General features: G+C 37.2%; 1 long non-coding RNA gene and 1 pseudogene across 1 annotated transcript; one reads left to right on the top strand and one right to left on the bottom strand.

Moving 5' to 3' along the window:
- Positions 1–1428: 1428 nt before the first annotated feature.
- On the top strand, positions 1429–4161 carry LOC128778575 (uncharacterized). Its single transcript, XR_008424189.1, has 2 exons — positions 1429–1560; positions 3418–4161. It is a non-coding gene; the product is annotated as an uncharacterized LOC128778575 (long non-coding RNA).
- Positions 4162–15347: 11186 nt separating this feature from the next.
- Positions 15348–16064, bottom strand: LOC109260766 (translin-like; annotated as a pseudogene).
- Positions 16065–24454: the final 8390 nt, after the last annotated feature.

Below are 24454 nucleotides of genomic sequence, written 5' to 3'. Positions count from 1 at the left end.
TTCCGCGTGTGTTCATATAGATTGCAACTAACTTGTTGATGACTGTATACCTTTTCCCCCCCATCTTATAAGTAGGGTCCAGTTTTAAAAAAATCATTGTCATAGGGGCGCCTGAGTGGCTGAGTCGGTTAGGTGTGGGACTCCTGATCTCAGTTCAGGTCTTCGTCTCAGGGTCGTGAGTTCAAGCCCGCAGTTTTGCTCGGCGCTGGGCGTGAAGCCAACTTAAAAAAAAAGAAAGAAAGGAAGGAAGAACGAGAGAAACAGTAAAAAAGATGTTCTTATAATATTATGACTGTGTGGCCATAATTTGTTTTTTTTAAAAATCAACAAAATGCGCATTATAAGGTTTAAGCAGGATCTTCTCCGGCAAATGTGTGATTTGCTTGATAACCATTTTATTATTTTCCATTGTGTGTTCTTTCGTATATTATGTCTTCTTGAAATTTGCTTTTTTTTTTTCTCCTTTCCTGGGATAAACTCTATTGGTCACACTTTCTTTTATACTACTGTTGTTGTGCGCCATATTCAAGTGTCTGTATTTACATTTCTCAACCTTATTTTCAACAGATATTTGTATCTTTACTTCTCTGAGCAGCTTGCTTTTAAAAGGTACATTGATGGAGAGAGAATCCCTATTTTTTCTTTGTATTACAAAAATTTGAAAAAGATAAGTAGAAAATGGTAAAATGAACATATATAGCCAGCCATGCCATTGATTTAAGAAACCTTACTTAAACTTTTGCCATATTTGCTGTTAGTTTTTGCTGAAATTTCGTAAAGCGAATTAACAAAGTTAATTTCAGTGCTAAGTGCGGCGCTATGCATACCTTTATAAAATCAATACATTTTCCAATATAATTCCACTTAACAGTTAACTGTAATGTTCCTTAATATTCCTTATTGCCAGTCCACATTCAAATTTCTCAAATTGTTCCCGACGTCCTTGGCGATAGTTGCTTTTCCGTTTGGGGTTTGATGGGGGACCACACATTGCATTTCGCTTTAATGTTCAAATTTAACCTCTACACCTGGAGGCTCTGAGCGATCCTGGGTAGGAGACACTATCAAAGACATTTTCCAACCGTCTAATAAGAAACTGCAAAGTAACGTCAAGGCGTGGAGGTTTATGGCAAATGTGATCTTGAATCTGGCTGGCTCATCGTGCAAGTCTGTGCACGAACCGTCTGTGCCACACCCCCGCGCGTGCAGGCCCTGCTCTGCCTTCCTGCTTCTGCACTCTCTGCCCTGGTGGGGAGGTGCTGCCTAGGCCTTGGTTGTACATATCTGGAATGGAAGGCGGGGGTGGAGACTCTGTGCTGCCTGGAAACACTGAGTAGAGTGGGCTTGTGACCCAGACTGCGGGAGCAGGAAGTCTTAAGGACCATCCCCCTCACTCCTACCCCCACCCTTGGGCTCAACCTCCAGGTCAGGCTTCCGGATGCAGTTGAGACTGAGCCCACGTCAGGAACAGGTGTTCGGTGCACGCTGGGATCTGCGGGAATCGGTGCCCGGCCCCACCTGCAGCACAAACAGAGAAAAGCCCCTGTTGATGGCAGGAAGGTAAAAAGTATTTATATTGTAGACTGTGAGCGTGCCAAAGAGCACCAGAGGTGGGTCTGCGGTGGTACCCAAGCTCTGGAGCCAGAAAGACCGAGGTTGGGGGGGGGGGGGGGGAGGGGTAAATTCCAGCTGTCACCTGTAAGCAGGGACTAGAAAAGGAACCTGGATAAGAAGTATCTCAACTGACAATGAAAGTATTAATAACTGTCTCATGGCGTTGTTTTGAAACGTAAGTCTAAGTTGTAAATCAAATAGGCTGGTTCAGGGTACTAAGCCCTGAGTAAGTGACAACTGTTGTTTTATATTTAGAAGACATTTTGTTCCTTTTAATTGGGTAGTTTATGTAAACCTCACAACCATTCTAACCATTCTGTGAGATGGGTTTAATCATTTGCATTAAAAATAACAACCAAGGCTCAGGTTGGTGGAGTGAATGTGCCCAGGTCAGAAGGTAGCAGGGAGGGAGTTTGGATTCAAGGGCAGGTGTGCTTTACTTCTAACCTCAGGCTTTGTGTAAATGTAACACCTGCCTAAAAACAGCACTGCAGCCTTCAGAGCACTTAGCAGAGTGACCTGTCCCTAAATCCCCAGAGATATAATGGGAAGTGAATGTAAGATAGAATCTACCATGCCTCAAATGTGTTCTAGGATTTCTGGTGTCTCCTCAGATCCCTTGAGTCAGACAGCCTTCTAGCCCCCGATGCACTGGCAGTCTGTATTTTCAGTCTGAGATTATAGTGAATTCCAAGAGGCTCCACTTTGTGGCCTTAAAATTAGTTCCTCGGGCTCAGGAGCTGGGGCTCCTAGGAAATTCATTTTAGAGCAAAGCAGCTTTTAAGAAGCAGGAAGCAAGGGACTCTGGTAATAAGAATCTTCCCTGGAAGAGAGCACCCCTTCACCTTAGACTTCAATCCAGAATTTCAGAGTAGAGACAGGAGAACCCACAAAGGTCTGCACAGCCAGAAGCATTTCTTGATCCCCCTGTCAAGAATGAGAGAGACTGGAATGCAAGCTGGTGCAGCCACTCTGGAAAACAGTATGGAGGTTCCTCAAAAAATTAAAAATACCCTACGACCTAGCAATTGCACTACTAGGCATTTATCCAAGGGATACAGGTGTGATGTTTCTAAGGGACATATGCACGCCCATGTTTATAACAGCACTATCAACAATAGCCAAAGTATGGAAAGAGCCCAAATGTCCCTCGGATGAATGAATAAAGAAGAGGCGGTATATATATATACAATGGAGTATTACTTGGCAATCAAAAAGAATGAAATCTTGCCATTTGCAACTACATGGATGGAACTGGAGGGTAGTACGCTAAGTGAAATCAGTCAGTCAGAGAAAGACAAAAATCACATGACTTCACTCATATGAGGACTTTAAGAGACAAAACAGATGAACATAAGGGAAGGGAAACAAAAATAATATAAAAACAGGGAGGGGGACAAAACAGAAGAGACTCATAAATATGGAGAACAAACAGGGTTGCTGGAGGGGTTGTGGGAGGGGGGATGGGCTAAATGGGTAAGGGACATTAAGGAATCTACTCCTGAAATCATTGATTCACTATATGCTAACTAATTTGGATGTAAATTTTTAAAAATTAAAAATAAAATTAAAAAAAAGAATGAGACAGACTTGGTGATGCCACCACATTCAGAAGTCACAACATTGTGTGACAGTGGGAAGTATGGGCCAGCTTTGAGAAGAGCAAGGTGAGCAAGGGGTAGGTTGCTCAGGAAAGGCCACTTTGTTGGAAAGCTTGTGAGAACGAGGTCTGTGGGTACCCTTAACCAGGAAGAGGAAAGAAAGTCTGCCTTCACTTTTCCTAAATGGCCCCATGCTTTACAGATGCTGCTGTCACATGTGTCCATCACCTTACATGGTGATTCATGAAGAGTTTCCATGCTCATCTACCTCTGACTTATTGAAAACTTTAAAGAACCTTTAAAGATCCGAGAATGTCAGTCAATTGTCCAGAGTCACCTATATGACAGATCTGAAAATCAAAGTGCCATTATTTGGTGTCAGGTCCATGTTTCAGTTCATTTATGTTTAATGAAGAGTAGTGATCTTTTATGTGGCGGTTCACAGTTTGTTTATCCATTCACCAACTGATGCATATTTGGATAATTTTCAGCCATGAACATTTATATACAGGTTTCTATGTGTGGACATATGTCTTCACTCTCTTGGGTGAATGCCAAGGAGTGAATGACATTGCTGGATCTCATAAGAAGTGTATGTTTGGCATAATAAGGAGCTGTCATACTTTTTCAAAGTGGCCGTACCATTTTTCATTTCCATCAGCAAGATGTGAGGGGTCTAGTTGCTCTGCATCTTCATCTGAATTTAATGATGTCAGGTTTTTCTATTTGAGCCATCATATTGCTTTGTAATGGTATTACATTTTAGTTTTAATTTGATTTTTCTAATGTATAATAATGAGTATGTTTTTGTTTGTCATCTGTTCCTTTTTGATGAAGTGCCTATTTGATCTTTTCCTCATCTTAAAAAGTTGTTTCTTACTGATTTCAAGAGTTGTATATATGCTACAAAAGTTTTTCCAAAGATAAATGATTTGTAGATACTTTCCCTCAGCCTGTGTTTTTTCATATTCTTAATAGTATTTTTCAAAAAGCAGAGGTTTTTACTTTAAGGAACAAGAAAAACCTCAAATAAACTAACCTTAAACCTGAAGGAACCCCCCCCCCAAAAAAAGAACAACAACAACCTCAACAAATGAAGCTGAAAGCCAACAGAAGGAAGGGAATAATAAAGATTAGAGCAGAAATAAATGATATAGCAACAAACAAAAAACAGTAGAACAGATCAATGAAACCATAAGCTGGTTCTTTGAAAAAATTAATAAAATTGATAAACCCCTTGCCAGGCTTATGAAAAAGGAAAGAGAAAGGACCCAAATAAATAAAATCACAAATGAGAGAGGAGAAATAACAATGAACAGGATAAAAATATAAATAATATAAGAATATTATGAAAAACTATATGCCAAAAAATTGAACAAGCTGGAATAAATGGATAAATCCCTAGAAACATATAAACTTCCAAAACTGAAACAGGAAGAAATAGAAAACTTGAATAGACCGATAACCAGCAAAGACATTGAATCAGTAACACAAATCTCCCAACAAACAAAAACCCTGGCCTCACAGGGGAATTCTACCAAACATTTTAAAAAGAGTTAATGCCTATTCTTCTCAAACTATTCCAAAAAAATAGAAAAGGAAGGAAAACTTCCAACCTCATTCTATGAGGTCAGCATTACCCTGATACCAAAATCAGATAAAGACTCCACTAAAAAAGAGAACTACAGGCCAATATCCCTAATGAACATAGATGTAAAAATTCTCAGCAAAATGCCAGCAAATCAAATCCAAGATTCACTCACCATGTTCAAGTGGGATTTAGTCCCAAAATTCAAAGGTGGTTCAATAGTCACAAATCAATGAGCATGATACACCACAATAATACAAGAAAGAATAAGAACCATATGATCCTTTCAATAGATGCAGAAAAAGCATTTGACAAAGTACAAACATCTATTCATGATAAAAACCCTCAACAAAGTTGGTTTCGAGGGAACATACCTCAACATAATAAGGGAGCCATATACAAAAAATGCACAGCTAATATAATAATCAATGGGGAACAACTGGTAGCTTTTCCTCTATGGTCAGGAACAAGATAGGGATGTCCTCTCTCACCACTGTTACTTAACATAATACAAAAGTCCTAGCTATAGCCATCAGACAACACAAATAAATAAAAGGCATCTAAATCAGCAAGGAAGAAGTAAAAGTTTATTTGCAGATGACATGATACTCTATATAAAAAACCTGAAAGACTCCACCAAAAAATTATGAGAACTGATACATGAATTCAGTAAAGTCTCAGGATACAAAATCAACATAAAGAAATATGATGCATTTCTATACACCAATAATGAAGCAGCCGAAAGAGAAATTAAGGACTTCATCCCTTTTACAATTGCACCAAAAACCATGAGATAGCTACTAATAAACCTAACCACAGAGGTGAAGGACCTGTACTCTGGAAACTATAAAACACTGATGAAAGAAATTGAAGAAGACACAAAGAAATGGAAAGACATTCCACGCTCATGGATTGGAAGAACAAATATTGTTAAAATGTCCATACTACACAAGGCATTCTATACATGCAATGCAATCCCTATCAAAATACCAACATCATTTTTCACCGATGTAGAACAATCCTAAGATTTGTATGGAACTGCAAAAGACCCCAAATAGCCAAAACAATCTTGAAAAGAAAAAACTGAAGGCATCACAATTACAGATTTCAAGTTATGTTACAAAGCTGTAGTGATCAAAACAGTATGGTACTGGCACAAAAATAGACACAGATCAATGGAACAGAATAGAAAACCCAGAAATGAACCCACACCTATAAGGTCAATTAATGTTACACAAAACAGGAAAGACTATCCAATGGGGAAAAGACAGTCTCTTTAACATACGGTGTTGGGAAAACTGGACAGCAACATGCAAAAGAATGGAACTGGAGTACTGTCTTAGACTATACACAAAAACAAATTCAAAATGGATGAAAGACCTAAATGTGAGACAGGAAACCATTAAAATACCAGAGGAGAACACATGCAGTAACCCTTGTCATCAGCCACAGTAACTTCTTTCTAGATATGTCTCCTGAGGCAAGGGAAACAAAAGGAAAAATAAACTATTGGGAGTTCATCAAAATAAAAGCTTCTGCACAGCAAAGGAAACAATCAACAAAACTAAAAAGCAACCTTTGGAATGGAAGAAGATATTTGCAAACAGCATATCTGATAAAAGGTTAGCATACAAAATATATAAAGAACTTAACTCAACAGCTAAAAAACAAATAATACAGTTAAAAAATGGGCAGAAGAGATGAATAGACATTTTTCCAAAGAAGATATCCAGATGGCTAACAGACACATGAAAAGATTCTCAACATCACTCATCATCTGGGAAATACAAATCAAAACTACAGTATGACCTCACACCTGTCACAATGGCTAAAATCAACAATAAGAAACAACAGATGCTGGTGAGGATATGGGGAAAGGGGAACCCTTCTACACTGTTGAGAATGCCAACTGGTGCAGCGTTCTGAAAAATGGTGTAGAGTTTCCTCCAAAAGTTAAAAATAGAACTCTTTGACCCAGAAATTGCGTTACTGGTATTCACCCAGAGAATACAAAAGTACTACTTCAAAAGGACACATGCACCCCAATGTTTGTAGCAGCATTATCGACAATAGCCAAATTATGGAAATAGGCCAAGCATCCATTGACACATGAATGGATGGCAGATGAATTTATATATATATATATATATATATATATATATATATATATATATATATATAATGGAATATCACTCAGCCATAAAAAAGAATGAAATCTTGCCATTTGCAACAATGTGGATGGAGCTACAGAGTATTATGCTAAGCGAAATAAGTCAGTCAGAGAAAGACAAGTATCATATGATTTCACTCATATGTAGAATTTAAGAAACAAAACAAGTGATCATAGGGAAAGGAAAAGAAAGAGGGAGGCAAACCAAGAACCATACTCAACTATACAGAACAAACTGATGGTTACCGGAGGGGAGGTATGTGGGAAACAGGTTAAATAGGCGATGGTGTTAAGAAGTACACTTGTGATGAGCACTGGGTGTTGCATGTAAATATTGAATAACTGATTTGTACACCTGAAACTAATATTATACTATAGGTTAGCTAACTGGAAATTAAATAAAATCTTAAAGAAAAAAGGAGCAGAGGTTTAAATTTATCAATTTTCATAATTTTCAATGCTTTTATTTCATGGGTGTATTAATCTATTTGGACTGCCATAAAAAATACCACAGACCAGGTAGATTCAACAACATAAGTCCAAGAGCAAGATGTGATCACTATTGGTTTCTGGTGCAGTCTCTCTTCCTGGCTTGCAGAGGGCCACCTTCTGTGTCCTCACATGGCCTTTTATCTGTGCACACACACAGAACGAGAGTGTTCTCAGGTGCCTCTACCTCTTCCTCTAAGGACATCAATTCTATCAGATCAGGACCCCGCCTTTATTACCTCATTTAACCTTAATTACCTCCTTATGGTCTGGCCCTATCTCCAAATACAGCCACATTAGGGGTTAAGGCTTCAACATACATGGGAGACACAGTTCAGCCCATAACAGTAACTTATACTTTTTTGTGTGTCTTATCTAAGAAATATTTGCCTAACTAATATGGTCACAAGCCTGTCACTTTTTTTTTCCTTTTATAAGTTTGAAAGTTATAGCACATTTGTTGAGAAGTATATACTTTCTCCTTTGGATTGCCTTGGTTACCTCTGTTGGGAATCAATTGAATATAAATATGTGCCTCTGAAATACAAGTCTGGTTCTGAGTACTACCTCCAGGGTTTAAATGGATCTCTTTATTGATTCCCCATTACCCTAGCAGAGGACCCAGAGTGAGGATGTGTGTACCCTAGTGAGTCACTGGTATACAGGAAATGATTATGGGAAGCCTATTTATAATGACTTTATCTTTAAGAAGGTACTAAGTTTGGGGCACATGGGTGGCTCAGTTGATTAAGCGTCCAACTTCAGCTCAGTTCATGATCTCATGGTTCATGGGTTCGAGCCTCGTGTCAGGCTCAGTACTGACAGCTTGGAGCCTGGAGCCTGCTTCAGATTCTGTGTCTCCCTCTCTCTGCTCCTCCCTTCCTCTCTCTCTCTCAAAAATAAATAAATATTAAAAAAAAATTTTAAGGCACTATTTAAGTTTTATCAGTAGTAATATTAACTGGTAGCATATGTACATATTTTGAAATATATACAGATGAATTAGGACATGATAATAACATTGATACTAATTGTGTGATGCCTCAGAGTGTAAGACAGAGTTAGGTTTTTAATAACATTTTATAATTTTATTTATTTTATATTTTGTTTTAAACTGTTAACAGTAAACATTATATAAGAGTTTTCAGAGGTCATGTCACCAGTTTCTAAACACTCCAAATTGATCAGAAATGTGCTGTTACAGGCAGCACCATCATTCAAGGATGTGACTGTGGAGTTCACTGAGGAGGAGTGGAAGCATCTGGGCCCTGCTCAAAGGACCCTGTACAGACACATGCGCATCCTGGTGGATGAGCAGACCTTGCCACGTCATTGCCTCAAGAATGCAATCCTGTTTTTCATGATTGCTACTTTTATCATATGTGTCATATCCTGTTCTGTTTCTACTAATTAACTTTTCTCCTGGTTAAGGGTCATATGTGCCTTTTTTGCATGCTTTGTAATTTTTTTTATTAGATTCTAGTTGTTATGGATTTTACATTATTGGGTGCTATATTTTTTGGTATTTTAAAATGTTTTGGGGCTTTCTATGGAATAAAGCTATGTTGTTTGGAATTAGTTTGATCCTCTCAAGGTCTGCTATTAAGCTTTGTTCTGTAGGATTCAGAACACCTTCTGCTTTAGGGCTAATTTTGTTCCAGTACCAATTTTGTTCCTGTAGCCTTCAGGTTATTCTACATATCCTCCATTAATTAAGAAACCTTTCCACTCTGGCTGGTGGGATAAAAAACTTCTTTTTTCTGTATTTTCCACTCTACACCTTCCCAGCAGTTCTTTCCCTAACCTTGAATGCACTTCTTACATGCAAGCACAAGTCCATACTCAGCCAAAGATTCACAGAGACCTTTCTGCAGATCTCATGGCTCTCACTTAGTACAGCTCTTTCCTCTCCAGTGTTTTGTCTGGCAAGTTCTAGTTGCCTTAGCATTCTAAACTCCTAACATTGTCTCCTCAACTTATTGAGACTGTCAGGCTTTTTTTTGGAGGCGCGGTAGGCGGGGCGGGGGTGGGGAGGTTCCTTTGTTATGCTGTGCCATAGAAATTTTCCAAACTCTGGCCAAAATAGGGTTCACCCACGTTGTTTCCTTTTTCCTAAGAGTTCCCTGTCATTGTCTGATTTTGCACTGCCTATTGTCCAATTTTGTATGGTTCTCTACTTTGTTTGACATGAGGAGGTAAAGTGAAATCCCTATGTGGTCCCTTTTATAAAACCCAAAGCACCTGGGCCCTTTTTAGAAGTTAATATTATTTTGTCCTGAGATTCAGGGATCTAAGGAGATTCATTCTTTTGTCATCTCCTCAAAAATGAGCACCTCAGATGAATCCCATCAGTGTGCAGCTCTTAAGCTATAGCTTCCTTTACATTCAGAAGTATTGAAGCACATGCAGCTGATCTAAATCCTAAATTATTTTCCATTTATAGAGTACAGTATTAGAAAAACATATGTGATCTTCAAGTTGGAGGAAGGAGAAAATCCATGGTTATTAGAGGAAGAATCTCTAAATAGGAGCCAGACAGGTGAGTTATTGAGTACTAGCAGAAGGTATCCAGGGAAAATTAAATCCAAAGTGATCAGTTACAGATGGGGATTTTTAGAGGTTTTTATCTTTGGAAATTAACAAAGAATGGATCCAGCATACTATGGAAGGTGAAAGTGTAACATAACCAATGCAATGTAAACATACTGATTCTTTCATCTTTAGAAGCTAGAAGCCCAATTATATCATTTACAACTGACAAATCAAGTTATAGATTTGTATTTAATAGTAAAATGATAAAAACTGAGAAACATTTTAAAAGGCACTAAAATAGGGATTAAAGGATGGTTAGAAAGAAAAAAAAAACATTAATTTTATCATTGGTTCTATAATATGGAATTATTAGATACTATGGAAATGGAAGATTCATAAAATACAAAAGTTTATAATTATAAAGGTACTTAGTAGAGCAGAACATAATATTTTGTAATTATAGAAGAAAAATCAATGGAACAATGAGAACAGAACTATTACTAAAAATATTTTTTTCTTTTACTTTTTTACAGTATAATTCAGCATAAAGTACAACAAATTTATCTGCCACATCAACCAATATAAAGTTACCTATTAAGTGCTATCAGATTGTAAAAAAGAAAGATATCCAAAAATAATGCAGACTGAAATATAAAATAATACATTAGTAAGCCAATAAATGTACAAATAATTCAGGGTTTATTTACCTAGCTGCCACATGTTGAATTCAAACAAAACAATATTAAATCAGAAAACCAGCACTCAAATGATGTTTTTAAAAGACGAGTTTCAAGGGATAGTAAAAGTTTTAAATATCTGTGTATCAAATAAGTTATCAGGATCCATAAAAAAATTGTAAGAGATATAAGGATAAAGGGAAACAAATTAGGTATAGTAGACCTTAATATACTCCCAGATTTTATACCAAATGTAGTAGAGAGCAATTGAAGTTCTGGAACAAAGGCTGGCAATACAGTACAATACAATACAAACAATACAATACAAAGGTTGACAATACAGTGCAATAACTACAGGCCTTGAGCCGAATTCAACCTGATACCTGTTTTTATAAATTAAGATTTTGGAACTCAGCCATTTCAGTTCTTTTATGTATTGTCAGCTACTGCCTTTATACTACAAAGGCATAGTTGTCTAATGACAGGGATCACATGGCCTACAAAGTCTGAAATATTTATTGTCTGGCCTTTTACAGAAAAACTTTTTGCTAATCCATACTCTAGAACAATGGTGCTCAACAGAAGGTGATTTTGCCCACCACAGGACATTTAGCAATCTCTGGAGATATTTTTGGTTGTCACAACTGAGAGATGATACTACTACTATTTCATGTAGAAACTAGGGATGCTGCTAAATATCTTATAAAGCACAGGACAACCACAACTACCTCCATCATACATGCACACAACCAAGAATCATCTGGTCCAAAATGTTAATAGTGACAAATTTGAGAAACTCTGCTCTAAAATATATACATAGAATATTTAAAAAGTGAACCTAATAAATATCTAGATGCATCTTTTAAACTGTGTGCTCTAAAAATAATTAACCAATGTTGACAGTACATTCAGAAAATATAAAAGTATATTAGAACCAAAAAAAACTTTCAATAAACTCCACAAAATACAAATATCACAGTTCAGTAAAATTAGAAATTGAAAATAATGTAAACAAAACTAAAATCTGATCATTTAAAAATCTTGAAATGAAATGAAATGAAATGAAAAATCTATTCAGATATGTAAGCACAACTGTGGAGTAGGAGGCTCCAAGCTCTTGTTTCTCCCATAGAACTACTGGGGGGGGGGGGGGGAACCTGTCTGAACCAACTTTGTCATAGCTGTGGAAAAAGTCAAAGGTTTATAGCAATCAGGCAAACATCTGATCAAGAAAAAACATCTCCAAACTAATAGGAAAGTTTTGTGACACTTGTACTCATTCCTTCCCCTTGCAGTCATGACAGTGATTTTGGTGTTGAAGCAGCAGCAGTTCAGTTTCCAGTTCCCTTCCTTGAGCTGGGAACAAAGCAGACCTTTCTTGAAAGTTGTGTGTACCTGTTTTAAACTGGGAGATACAAGGCACATGTCTATTACATATAACTTGGAAGCTGGGCAGATACATGGTGGGAGCTGCTCTTAATACCTATAAGATTCACAGATGTCTGGGGCGAGAGATTACAAGTGAAAATATATAATAGGCCATTTGAGGTCTGGAGAAGCTGAGGTGAGACTGTTTAAGAAATTAGAACATTCGGAAGCAGCCATGTATACAAAGGAATTTAGAAAGCCACATGCATGCCCAGAAAGACCTAAGAAGACTTGAAGCTTTCACCTTGGGTTGATTCCTAGGCTCAGGACAAACTTAGCTAAGTGCTAAAGGACTACTCTAACATAAGGTCAATTTGCAAAGCCCAAGGGGAGTTCTTGGTATTCAAGGAAATCTTTGTTAAAACATTAGCTAAACATGAGCTAAAGGAATAGAGACTTCAGTTACCACACAGAGCAAAAAGCAGTTTTTGCAAAAATAGATGAAAAGTCTCAAAAAATGGAGTATGACAGTCTTTGACAATCAAAAAACTAAACACCAAACCCTAAAGAATGGGGAGAATCTGAATTCCAGAGTTACCATGTTATAATAGTCAAACAAATAATTTTCAACAACAACAACAAAAAAATCACACATAATATGGTGATCCCAGGAGAAGAGAGAGAAATAGAAAGATTATTTTAAGAAATAATGGCTGAAATTTCCTCAAATTTGCTGAAAGATACATATCTACAACAAGGTGAACAAACTCCACGTTGGATAAACTCAAAGAAACTCAACTTGGGACACAGTATAATCAAATTACCAAAAGACAAAGACAAAAAGAATCTTCAGAGCAGCAAGAAAGAAACAATTCATTACTGCTTCATTGATAGTCTCAGCCTATCAATAATGACAGCAGCTAGGAATCCCTTGGGCCCATGCTGCTTGTGACACTTCCCAGCTGGAGCCAATGTTGTAGTGGGACCAGCCCTGGCAACTCTTATATGATTATAAGCTGCACCTCAGAAACAACTGTCAGGGAGCTTTGAAAAAACAAGGCTTTCTGAAAGGGGAACTCAATGGGTGGAGGAGGCTTGACTCCTTATTTAGTTGTTTAGCCAGTAGTTCTGTCATACTGGCGGCAGTATGTTTATTCAAGATGGGAAATGGATGTCTTCAACAATCAAAGCTTAATATCAGCCTTTTACACTATAATCAAAAAAGCTAATGTCAGGCACTTACACTACAATTACTTATAAGGGATCTTCAAGGAAATTATCAGGTAATTTCTAATAAGAAACCTTGGAAACCAGAAGACAATAGGATTGTATATTTAGGGTGCTAAAAGAAAAAAAATGTCCAGCCTGAAATTCCAAATCCAGCAAGACATTTACTGAAAAACAAGGCAGAAATTAAGACCCAGATAAACAAAAGCTGAGGGCAGTCATTACTACTACACATGCCCTTTTAGAAATACTAAAGGAAGTCCTTCAGGTTGAAATGAAAGAATGCCAGACAGTAATTGGAAGCCACATGAAGAAATAAAGATCTTTAGTTAAAGTAAACATGTGGGCAAGTACATACACCAATGTTATTGTAATTTTGGTTTTTAACTTTTTTCTACTGATTTTAAGAGACATATACATAAAAAATAATTATAAGTCTATGTTATTATACACATAATGTATAAAGATGTAATTTCTGATATCAGTAACATAAAGAAGAGGAATGGAGCTATTTGGGAGTAGAATTTTTGTATGCGATTGAAGTTAAGTTGGCATCAATTAAAATTAGATTGCTCCAACTTCAACATATTATATATAACATCTATGGTAACCACAATAAAAATATCTATAAAATATACACAAAATGAAATGAAAATGGGTTCAAAGTGTATCACTACAAAAATCAAGTAAACACAAATGAAGGACATAATGGAAGATATGAGGAGCAAAAAAGCTGTAAGACTACAGAAGGAAATAACAAAATATCACAGGTAAGCCCTTGTTTATCAGTAATTACTTTCAGTGTAAATAGATTAAACTCTCAAGTGGGTAGTGGTTAGCAGAATGAATTTTAAAATGATCCAGGAATATGCTGCTTACAAATGACATACTTTGGATCTATTTCAACAAAAGTGAAGGGATAGAAAAAGATGTCCTATACCAATAGTAACCAAAAGACAGCTTGGATGCCTATACTATTATCAGATAAAATAGACTTTACATCAGAAACTGTCACAAGAGACAAATAAAGGTGATATTTTATTGATTAAAGAATTTATTCACTGAAATAAATAACAATCACTAATATACATGCACTGAACACCAGACCTCCAAAATTTATGAAAAAATTGACAGAATTGAAAGGGGAAATAGATAATTCTACAATTACAGTTGGAGACGTCAATACACATAATCAGTAATGAATAGAACAACCAGTCAAAAGATTAATAAGGAAAAGATTATTTGAACAACCTGCAAACTAATTAAACTTAACAGATGTATAAAGAACACACCACCAAATAACAGCAGAGTATATATTTTTCTCAAGTGCATGTGGGTCATTGTCCAGGGCAGATTATGTGTTAGAACACAAAACAAATCTTAATAAATTTTAAAAGAATGGGGGGGCGCCTGGGTAGCTCAGTAGGTTAAGTGGCCGACTTCATCTCAGGTCATGATTTCGTGGTCCGTGAGTTCGAGCCCCGCGTCAGGCTCTGTACTGACAGCTCAGAGCCTGGAGCCTGTTTCCGATTCTGTGTCTCCCTCTCTCTGACCCTCCCCCATTCATGCTCTGTCTCTGTCTCAAAAATAAATAAACGTTAAAAAAAATTTAAAACAATAAAAGACTGAAATTATAAAAAAAAAAAAACAACTCTTCTCATCACAAACCTAGAAAAAAGAAAACAAAGAAAACTTTAAAATTCACCAATAAATGGAAATTAGACAACACAACACTCTTTAAAAACAAAAAACAAAACAAAAACAAAAAAAAACCAGAAGACAAGAAACGTCCCAGTCAGTATATCAACAGCATCAGGGTAAGCAAGAAAAGGACTTCACAAAGAGACTGACATTTACACTTTTTGACAAAACTGAAATACACTGAATTACAGAGCAAATTCACTAAAACAATAAAGAAAATCTGTCCTTGTGAAGGTTATATTTTTATCCCCCCAAAATTGTTTCAATTTTGATAATTACACCACACACTGGTTAAGAAAATAAAGCATGGTATTTAGCAACAGGACAATCCTAACTACCTTGAGAGACACTGTGCTCACACTCACTGGCAACCACTGAAGTCAGCAGGGCCAGGCGCATAGATGGCCACCTATTTTCTCTGCATAAGCCACTGCTCTCTCCTTACTGAAGCCCTGGATGGTGAGATCATAGACCACCTCCTCTACTTTTTTCAGATCATACTTGAAGCCATCACAGCAATTCCTCAGGGAGTTGTTTTTCAGGTTGGGAAGGCAGAAGCTAGAATTCAGTTCATTGATGAAAGTGTAGATGTGGAGGATCTGGGAGTAGCCTCCAACAGTCACACTGTTGACAGAGAGCCTTGAAAATTCACTGGCAAGAATTAGAACTCCTGAAAGATGATCTTCTACATCCAGATGAAATCCTTTCTCCCAATATGGCTCAATGCCAAGAACTTCAGTAACCACTTCTGGAGTCACTAGTGTTTCTGATTCCAAATACACAACAAATGTTACCAAGAAGACCAAAAGCTGCAGCACAAACCCCCAGTGCTCATGAAATCCGTAATACTGTTCAGCAGAGAACTTGGTCTCTGAAGACATTACATGTGTTTTTACTGTACCAAAGTGTTCTCAAGCTTTCAAACACCTCTTTGGAATATCCTGAAAACCAGGACCCTGCTGGACCCCCTGCAGTAGAGTTAAAATCACTCAAGCTGTTTGTTATAAACTTTGTACAACTTTTCAGATTTCCTCTTAGATGTCCTGCTTGGCAGCCAAAAAGCCCTGCAGCTCCACGAAGATCTCACTCACAGACATGCTGCCAGCTGCACAACAATCAGCCAGTGCACACAAGTATGACCACCAAAATGTATTTCAGAGACCACCAGCACATCAGGCACAATACCCAAGGCCACCACCATGTCCACCAGTTCCTATGCTTAAACGACACTGTTAACGAAATAGTGGGTCAAAGGAGAAATCACAGGGAAATTAACAAATACAAAGCAGTGCTGAGTTAAATTTATAGTTGTAGGCTTCTCAGGAAAGTGGAGGAGTAGGAGGATCGTAAGCTCACCTCATCCTATGGATACAACTAGATAACACCCACATCAGTGTAAATAACCAGAGAATAATCCAAAGACTGGCAGAACTGACTCTCCACAGCCAAATGTAGAAAAGAGGCCACATCAAGGAGGATAGCAAGAGCAGAGATATGGTTGGGAGCTAAATGGACTTGCAGGACTGTCTGAGGGAGGGACAACATGGGCTCAGAAAGGGGAGAGAACAAGATCCTCATTCTCAGCACTCCAGGCATGGGGAATCTGCACACAGAAGATGAATCTCCTAGAATTTGGCTTTGAAAACCAGAAAGGATGAATTTCATGAGTTCCCATAATCAATGGGGCTCAATACCCAGAACTTTAAAAATCAGCAGGCTTGGCTCTGAGAGAGCCAGAAGAGCGAAAAGAAACTCATTCGTCACCCTTAAAAAGAAAGTGCAAATAACAGCCCACAGAGATACAACATAGAAGCAGCAGTTTGAAAAATCGCTAAGGTATATGAAAGGGAGCAGATTTCAGAGCATGTGCTGGAGGGGCAAAGATCATTGGGAGACTTTTCCAAGAACAAAAGAGCTGGCAGGCACCATTTCCCTCTTCCACCCCCCAGTCTAGGCACACAGACACCTGAAAGAACTAGTTCAGCACCAATATTCACCACCTAAATTTCTAACAACATGCCCCACCCCCTCTAATATGCCTTGGCTGGAAGCTATCCAAAACGGTGCCACAAGCCTGGCAGTGTGCAAACAGCCCCAACAGGGACCAGCACTAATCCAAAGTTAACTCTTGCCCTGGGAGGTTGGAAACATAATCACAGGCATCAGTTCAACTATGCCCCAGGAGTGGCCTGGGGGAAGATATCAGATCTAACTACAGGCCCCACCCACCAATGAAGGCCTCTCAGGGGACCATGCAGGAAAAGCTCTCTGCAGTTTGGTGGTACTATATCTCTGGCAAACACCTGGTTTGACTTAACTCAAGACAAAAGCAGCCCCAGACTGACCCACTGATGACACAGGACCCAAACCTTGCTGATAACAGGTGAAGAACCATTGCAGATGACTGTACTGAAGGCAAAAGCAACTCAGCCACAATAGCAGGGTGTGTATAACACACAAAGCACACACCCCTGAAGCACCATGTTCTGATAAACAGGTGACAATGCACTGCAGGGCACAACAGGATCTCTTCTTCATAAGGCCACTACTTTCAAGAGCGGAAGACATAGCTGACTTTCCTAATACATACAAACAGACACAGAATTAGACAAAAGAGGATACAGACGAATATGTCCCAAAATGAGAGAACAGAACAAAATCAAAGCAAGAGACTCAAGCGAAATGGAGATAATTAATATGCCTGATAGAGAATACAAAAAAAAGAAAAAATGGTCATAAAGATACTCACTGAACTTAAGAATGGAGGACCTGGTGAGAATCTTAACAAAAAGATACAAAACATAAAAAAGAATGAATCAGAAATAAAGAACTCAGCAACAAATTAAAAATATACCACACAGGGGCACCTGGATGGCGCAGTCGGTTAAGCGTCCGACTTCAGCCAGGTCACGATCTCGCGGTCCGTGAGTTCGAGCCCCGCGTCAGGCTCTGGGCTGATGGTTCGGAGCCTGTTTCCGATTCTGTGTCTCCCTCTCTCTCTGCCCCTCCCCCGTTCATGCTCTGTCTCTCTCTGTCCCAAAAATAAATAAAAAACGTTGGAAAAAAAAATTTAAAAAAAAAAATATATATACCACACATAATACATAATAGATTGAAAGAAGCAGATCAGTGATCTGGAGGACAGGGTAATGGAAAGAAAGAAACTGAACAGGTGAGAAAAAAATAATGAATCAAAATAGACTTACAGAATTCAGCAACACTATCAAATGTAAAAACATTCCCATTATAGGAGTCCCAGAAGGAGAAGGCATAAAATTTATTTGAAGAATTAATACCTGAAAACATCTTGAATCTGGGTAGGAAACAGAAATCCAGATCCAAGAGGCACATACAGCCTCAAACAAAATCAACACAAAAGTCCGCAATAAGACACATAGTACTTAAAATGGCAAAAAAAAAAAAAAAACAGTGATAAAGAGAGAATTTAAAAAGCAGCAAGAGAAAAGAAAACAGTTACATACAAGGCAAACTCCACAGGGCTATCAACTGAGTTTTCAGCAAAAATTTTTCAGGCCAGAAGGGAATGGCAAGATATATTCAAAATGCTGAAAGGAAAAAACCTGTAGCCAAGAACACTCTATCCAACAAGGCTACAATTCAGACATACCAGAAAGATAAAGACCAAATAGTAACACAAATCAAAAACCAATAACAGATATGCACTAAACAAAGAGAAAAGAATCCAAGTATATCACTAAATAAAGCCAGCAAACCATGAGAGAAGAGAGCAAGAAAAGAAACAGAGAAGAACTACAAAATCAACCATAAAACAAGTAAAACAAACAAAAAAAAAAACAAGTAAAACAAGTAAAAACAAAAAAAGTAAAAAATAGCAATAAGTACATGTTTACCACTAATTACTGTGAATGTAAATGGGCAAAAGTCTCCACTCAAAGGATATAGGGTGACAGAATGGATAAAAGAGCAAGTGCTATCCTTACACTGCCTACAAGAGACACATTTCAAACCTAAAGACACATGCAGATTGAAAATAAAAGGATGGAGAAGTATTTATCATACAAATGGATGTGAAAATGGGTAGCAATACTTGTATTGAACAAAATAACAAAAATTGTAACAAAGAAAGACACTATATAATCATAGAGGGAACACTCCAACAAAAAGATATAACATTTGTAAATATTTATGCACCCCAAATGGAAGACCCAAATACATAAAGCAGCTAATAAGAAACCTAAAAGAAGTAATTGACAGTAATACAATAAAAGTAGAGGAGTTTAACACCAATTTACATTGATGGATAGTTCAATCAAATAGAAAATAAACAAGGAAACAGTGTTGTTGAATCACACAGATCTAACATATATTCAGAACATTCCACCTTAAAACATCAGAATATACATTCTTTTCAAGGGCACATGAAACATTCTCCAGAATAGATTGCATATTAGTCCACAAACAAGTCTCCACATTAGAAAATATCAAATTATACCATGCATCTTTTTGACAACAATGCTATAAAACTAGAAATCAACTGCAAGAAAAAACCTGGAAAGAATACAAATACAGGGAGATTAAATAACATGTTACTAAACAATGAATGGGTCAACAAAGAAATCAAGGGAAAATAAAAAAATAACTTGAGACAAATGGAAATGAAAACACAACAGTCCACAATCTTTCGAATGCAAGAGAAGCGGTACTAAGAGGGAACTTTCTAGCAATACAGGAGTATAAGTAAGAAAAATCTCAAATAAACCACCTAACCTTACACCCAAAGGAGGTAGAAAAAGAACAAATGAAACCCAAAACCAATAGAAGAAAGGAAATAATAAAGATTAGAACAGAAATATGAAAAAGAAATGAAAAAAAATAGAATTCTGTTCTATTCTATTCTCCTATTTCTAATGAAATCAGGAGCTGTTTCTTTGAAAAGATCAACAAAACTGAAAAACCTCTAGCCAGATATATCCAAAAGAAAGAGAGAGAGAACTCAAATAAACAAAATCAAAAATAAAAGAGGAGAAATATCAATTGCCACCACAGAAATACAAAGGATTAAAAGAACATTTTATGAAAAATTATATGCCAACAAATTGAACAACCTAGAAGAAATGCATAAATTCCTAGAAACGTGTAACATTCCAAAGCTGAAGAAGGAAGAAATAGAAAATATGAACAGACCAATTATCACAATGAGATTTAATCAGTAATCAAAAAACTCACAACAAACAAAAGTCCAGGACCAGATGATTTCACAGCTGAATTCTACCAGACATTTAAAGCAAACTTCTCAAACTATTTCAAAAAATAGGAGTGGAAGGAAAGCATTCATTCTATGAAGCCAGAATTACCCTTGATACCACAATGAGATAAAGATACTATACACACACAAAAAGAGAGAATTACAGGCCAATATCTCTGATGAACATAGATACAAAAATCGACAACAAAATACTAGCAAACCAAGTCCAACAATACATTTAAAAAATTCATTCACCCCAATCAAGTGGGATTTTTCCCAGGATGCAAGTATGGTTCAATATTTGCAAACCAATCAAAGTGATAACACTATGAAGAGGATAGAGACACAGTGTGCAGAGACTCTACTCTGGAAGAGGGAAATGGGTCTGCGTGGTGCCTGGTCTTTTAGGACTTCAAATTTTGAATCCCAGCTGCACGCCAAAGAAAAAACGCAGGAGAGTTGAGGCACAGAGTGAGCTGACTGCAGTCACTATTCTGTGAGGGCTGCCTGAATAGTGTGTGGGGTGTGAGATCCCCTGTCCACGGACAAAAGATTGGGGTGGCACCATTTTTCACCAACACCACCATGATGGGACTTCAGAGAGCAACACAGCAGGCCCCAGTGAAGGTAGGACCCGCTTACAAAAAACTCTCCCCCTGTGCCTGCAACTGCTTATTCACTAGGGCAAGAATGACTCTGAGCAAACACAGTGGGCCTCTCCTCCAGAAGACCACCACAGCCAGCACCCACCATGCACGAAGGGCACTTAAAATCAATTGCTTCAAAATGACACCTGCAGTACTGGTGGAAATAGGACCAGGCTTACTTTCCTACCCTCCACCCCCTTATTCTTTTTTTAATTTTTTCTTCTTTTTTTCTCTTGGAATCAAGCTCATAGTCTTGTTTTTGTTTTGTTTTGTTTTGTTTTGTTTTGTTTTGTTTTGATTTTCTTTTCTCTTTTTTGGGGACAGATCAAGCTTCTTTCTTCTTTTGTTTTTCCTTCTTTTTCCTTTTCTTCTTCTTCTTCTTCTTCTTCTTCTTCTTCTTCTTCTTCTTTCTTTTTCTTTGAAATCAGCCTTATAGTTTTTGGGTTCTCTGGTTTTTTTCTTCCCTTTGCTTTCCTCTTTTTTGGGGGGATCAGGGTTTGTTTTAGTGTTCCTTTTTTCCAGGCTTATTTTAACAGACAAATCAAAGCAAACCTAGTTAAATGTCCAAATCCCACTGTAAACAAGGCTGAGCTGTGCAGAGGACTGACCAGTGGAAAGAGCAGCCAAAACACATTTTGGCAGAGAAACAGTGTGTGTGGCAGAATGCACACAGCATACACCATAAACACTTCCTGAAGTGCCAGGCCCTGTACAGCGGATGGTCCCTTTTTCATATAGCCTAGCTCTCAGGTGCAGAAAACATTACAAGCTTTCAAAACACACACAACAAAAACCCTAGAAACCTAGCCAAAATGACAAAATGAAGGAATTCTCCCCCAAATGAAAGGTAAAGAAGAAATCACATCCAGGGTGTGGATGCCCAAATCCACAAAACAGATATAAGGAATTTATCTGAACAAGAATTTAGAACAGTCATAAGACTACTAGCTGGTCTTAAAGAAATGTAGAAGACACCAGAGAAACCCTTGCTGGAGTGATCAAAGACCTAAACTAGTCACACTGAAATAAATAATGCTATAACTGAGATGCAAAACCGACTGGATACAGTCACAATGAGGACTGAAGAAGCAGAGAAGAAAACAGGTAATACAGAAGATAAAATTATGGAAAATAATCAAGCGGAAAAGAAGTTGGAAAAGAAATTATTAGATCATGAGGGGAGACTTAGAGAACATAGTGATTCCATAAAATGAAACAGTATCCATATCATAGGAGGCCCAGAAGAGGAAGAGCAGGAAAAAGGAGCAGAAAGTTTATTTAAAAAATTATATTTGATAACTTCCTTAATCTGGGGAAGGAAACAGGAATTCAAGTCAAAAAGGCATAGAGAACTCCTCTCAAAATCAACAAAAACAAGTCAACACCATAACATACCATAGTGAAACTTGCAAAATACAAAGATAAAGAGAGAATTTGGAAAGCAGTTAGCGACTAAAGATACTTAACCTAAAAGGGTAGACACATAAGGTTAGCAGCATACCTGTCTACTGACTTGGCAGGCCAGAAGGGAATGGCAAGAAATATTCAATGTGCTGGCTGGGGAAAGTATGCAGCCAAGAATTCTTATCCAGCAAGACTGTCATTCAGAATAGAAGGAGAGATAAAGAGTTTCCCAGACAAAAACTAAAGGAATTTATGACCACTAAACCAGCCCTGCAAGAAATTTTAAGGGGAATCTCTGAGTACAGGAAAAAAAAAAGAAGAAGACCAAAGCAGCAAAGACTACAAAGGACCAGAGAACATCACCAGAAATACCAACTCTAAAGGTGACACAATGGGACTAAATTCATATCTTTCAATAATCACTCTGAATTTAAAATGACTAAATGCTTCAATCAAAAGAAATAGGGTATCAGAATGGATAATAAAAAACAAAACCCACCTATATGTGACTCATTTTAGACCTAAAGACAGCTACAGATTGAAAGTAAGGGGATGGAAAACCATCTATCATGCTAAAGAACATCGAAAGAAAGCTGGAGAACCCATACTTATACCAGACAAACTAGATTTTAAAACAAAGACTGTAACAAGAATGTCATTATATCATAATTAAGGGGTCTATCCATTAAGAAAAGCTAACAATTATAAATATTTATGCCCTTAACTTGATAACACACAAATATATAAATCAATTACTCACAAATGTAAAGAAACTCATTGATAATATTACTATAAAGCTAGGGGACTTTAATACCACACTTACAGTAATAAACAGATCATGTAAGCAGAAAACCAATAAGGAAACAATGGCTTTGAATGACACACTGGACCAGATGGACTTAACAGGTATATTCAGAACATTTCACCCTAAAGCAGCAGAATTCACATTTTCCCTAAGTGCACATGGAATATTCTCCAAAACAGATCACATACTGGGTGACAAATCAGCCCTCAACAGGTACAAAGGATCAAGATCATAGCATGCATATTTTCAGATCACAAAGATATGAAATTTGAAATCAACCACAAGAAAAAAATTGGAAAGTCCTCCAATACATGGAGGTTAAAGAACATCTTAGTAAAGAATGAATGGGTTAACCAGGAAATTAAAGAAAAATTTTTTTAAAAATACATGAATGCCAATGAAAATGAAAACACGATGGTCAAACCCTTTGGGATGCAGCAAAGGCAGTCCTAACAGGAAAGTACATTGCTATTCAGGGCTACCTCAAGGAGCAATAAAGGTCCCAAATGCACAACCTAACATCACACCTAAAGGAGCTAGAAAAGATGCAGCAAATAAAGCCTAAAGTCTGCAGAAGAGGGGAAATAATAAAAATTAAACCAGAAATAAACAATATAGAAAGAAAAAAATAGAATAGATAATGAAATTAAATGCTAGTTATTTGAAAGAATAAATAAAATTGATAACGCCTCTAGCCAGACTTATCAAAAAGAAACAAGAGAGGACCCAAATAGATGAAATCACAAATTAAAGAGGAGAGATCACAACCAGCACTGCAGAAATACAATTATAAGACAATATTATGAAAACTTACATGCTGACAAACTGGGAAATCTGGAAGAAATGCATAAATTCCTAAAAACTCACACACTACCAAAAATGAAACAGGAAGAAGTAAAAAATTTGAACAGACCCATAACAAGCAAAGCAATTGAATCAGTTATCAAAAATCTCCTGGGCCAAATGGCTTCCCATGGAAAATTCTACCAGACATTTAAAGAAGAGTTAATACCTATTCTTTGCTAACTGATCCAAAAAATAAAAATGGCAGGAAAGCTTCCAAACTCATTCTATGAAGCCAGCATTACCTTGATTCCAAAACTAGATAAACACCTCACTAAAAAGGAGAATTATGGGCCAATATCTCTGATGAAACTGGATGCAAAAATTCTCAGCAAGAGACTAGAAAATCGAATTCAACAGTACATTAAAAGAATTATTCACCCTGATCAAGTGGGATTCATTCCTGGGCTTAAGGACTGGTTCAGTATTTGCAAATCAATCAACATGATACACCACATTAATAAAGGAAATGACAGGAACCATAGAACCCTCTTAATAGATACAGAAAAAGCATTTGACAAAATACAGCATCCTTTCTTGATAAAATCCCTCAAGGAAGTA

This window comes from Panthera pardus, unplaced genomic scaffold (assembly GCF_024362965.1).
Source record: "Panthera pardus isolate Hobbes unplaced genomic scaffold, ASM2436296v1 HiC_scaffold_20, whole genome shotgun sequence".
Classification (NCBI taxonomy): Eukaryota; Metazoa; Chordata; class Mammalia; order Carnivora; family Felidae; genus Panthera; species Panthera pardus.
The sequence above is the reverse complement of the archived record's forward strand: the minus strand, read 5'-3'. Positions and strand labels throughout refer to the sequence as shown.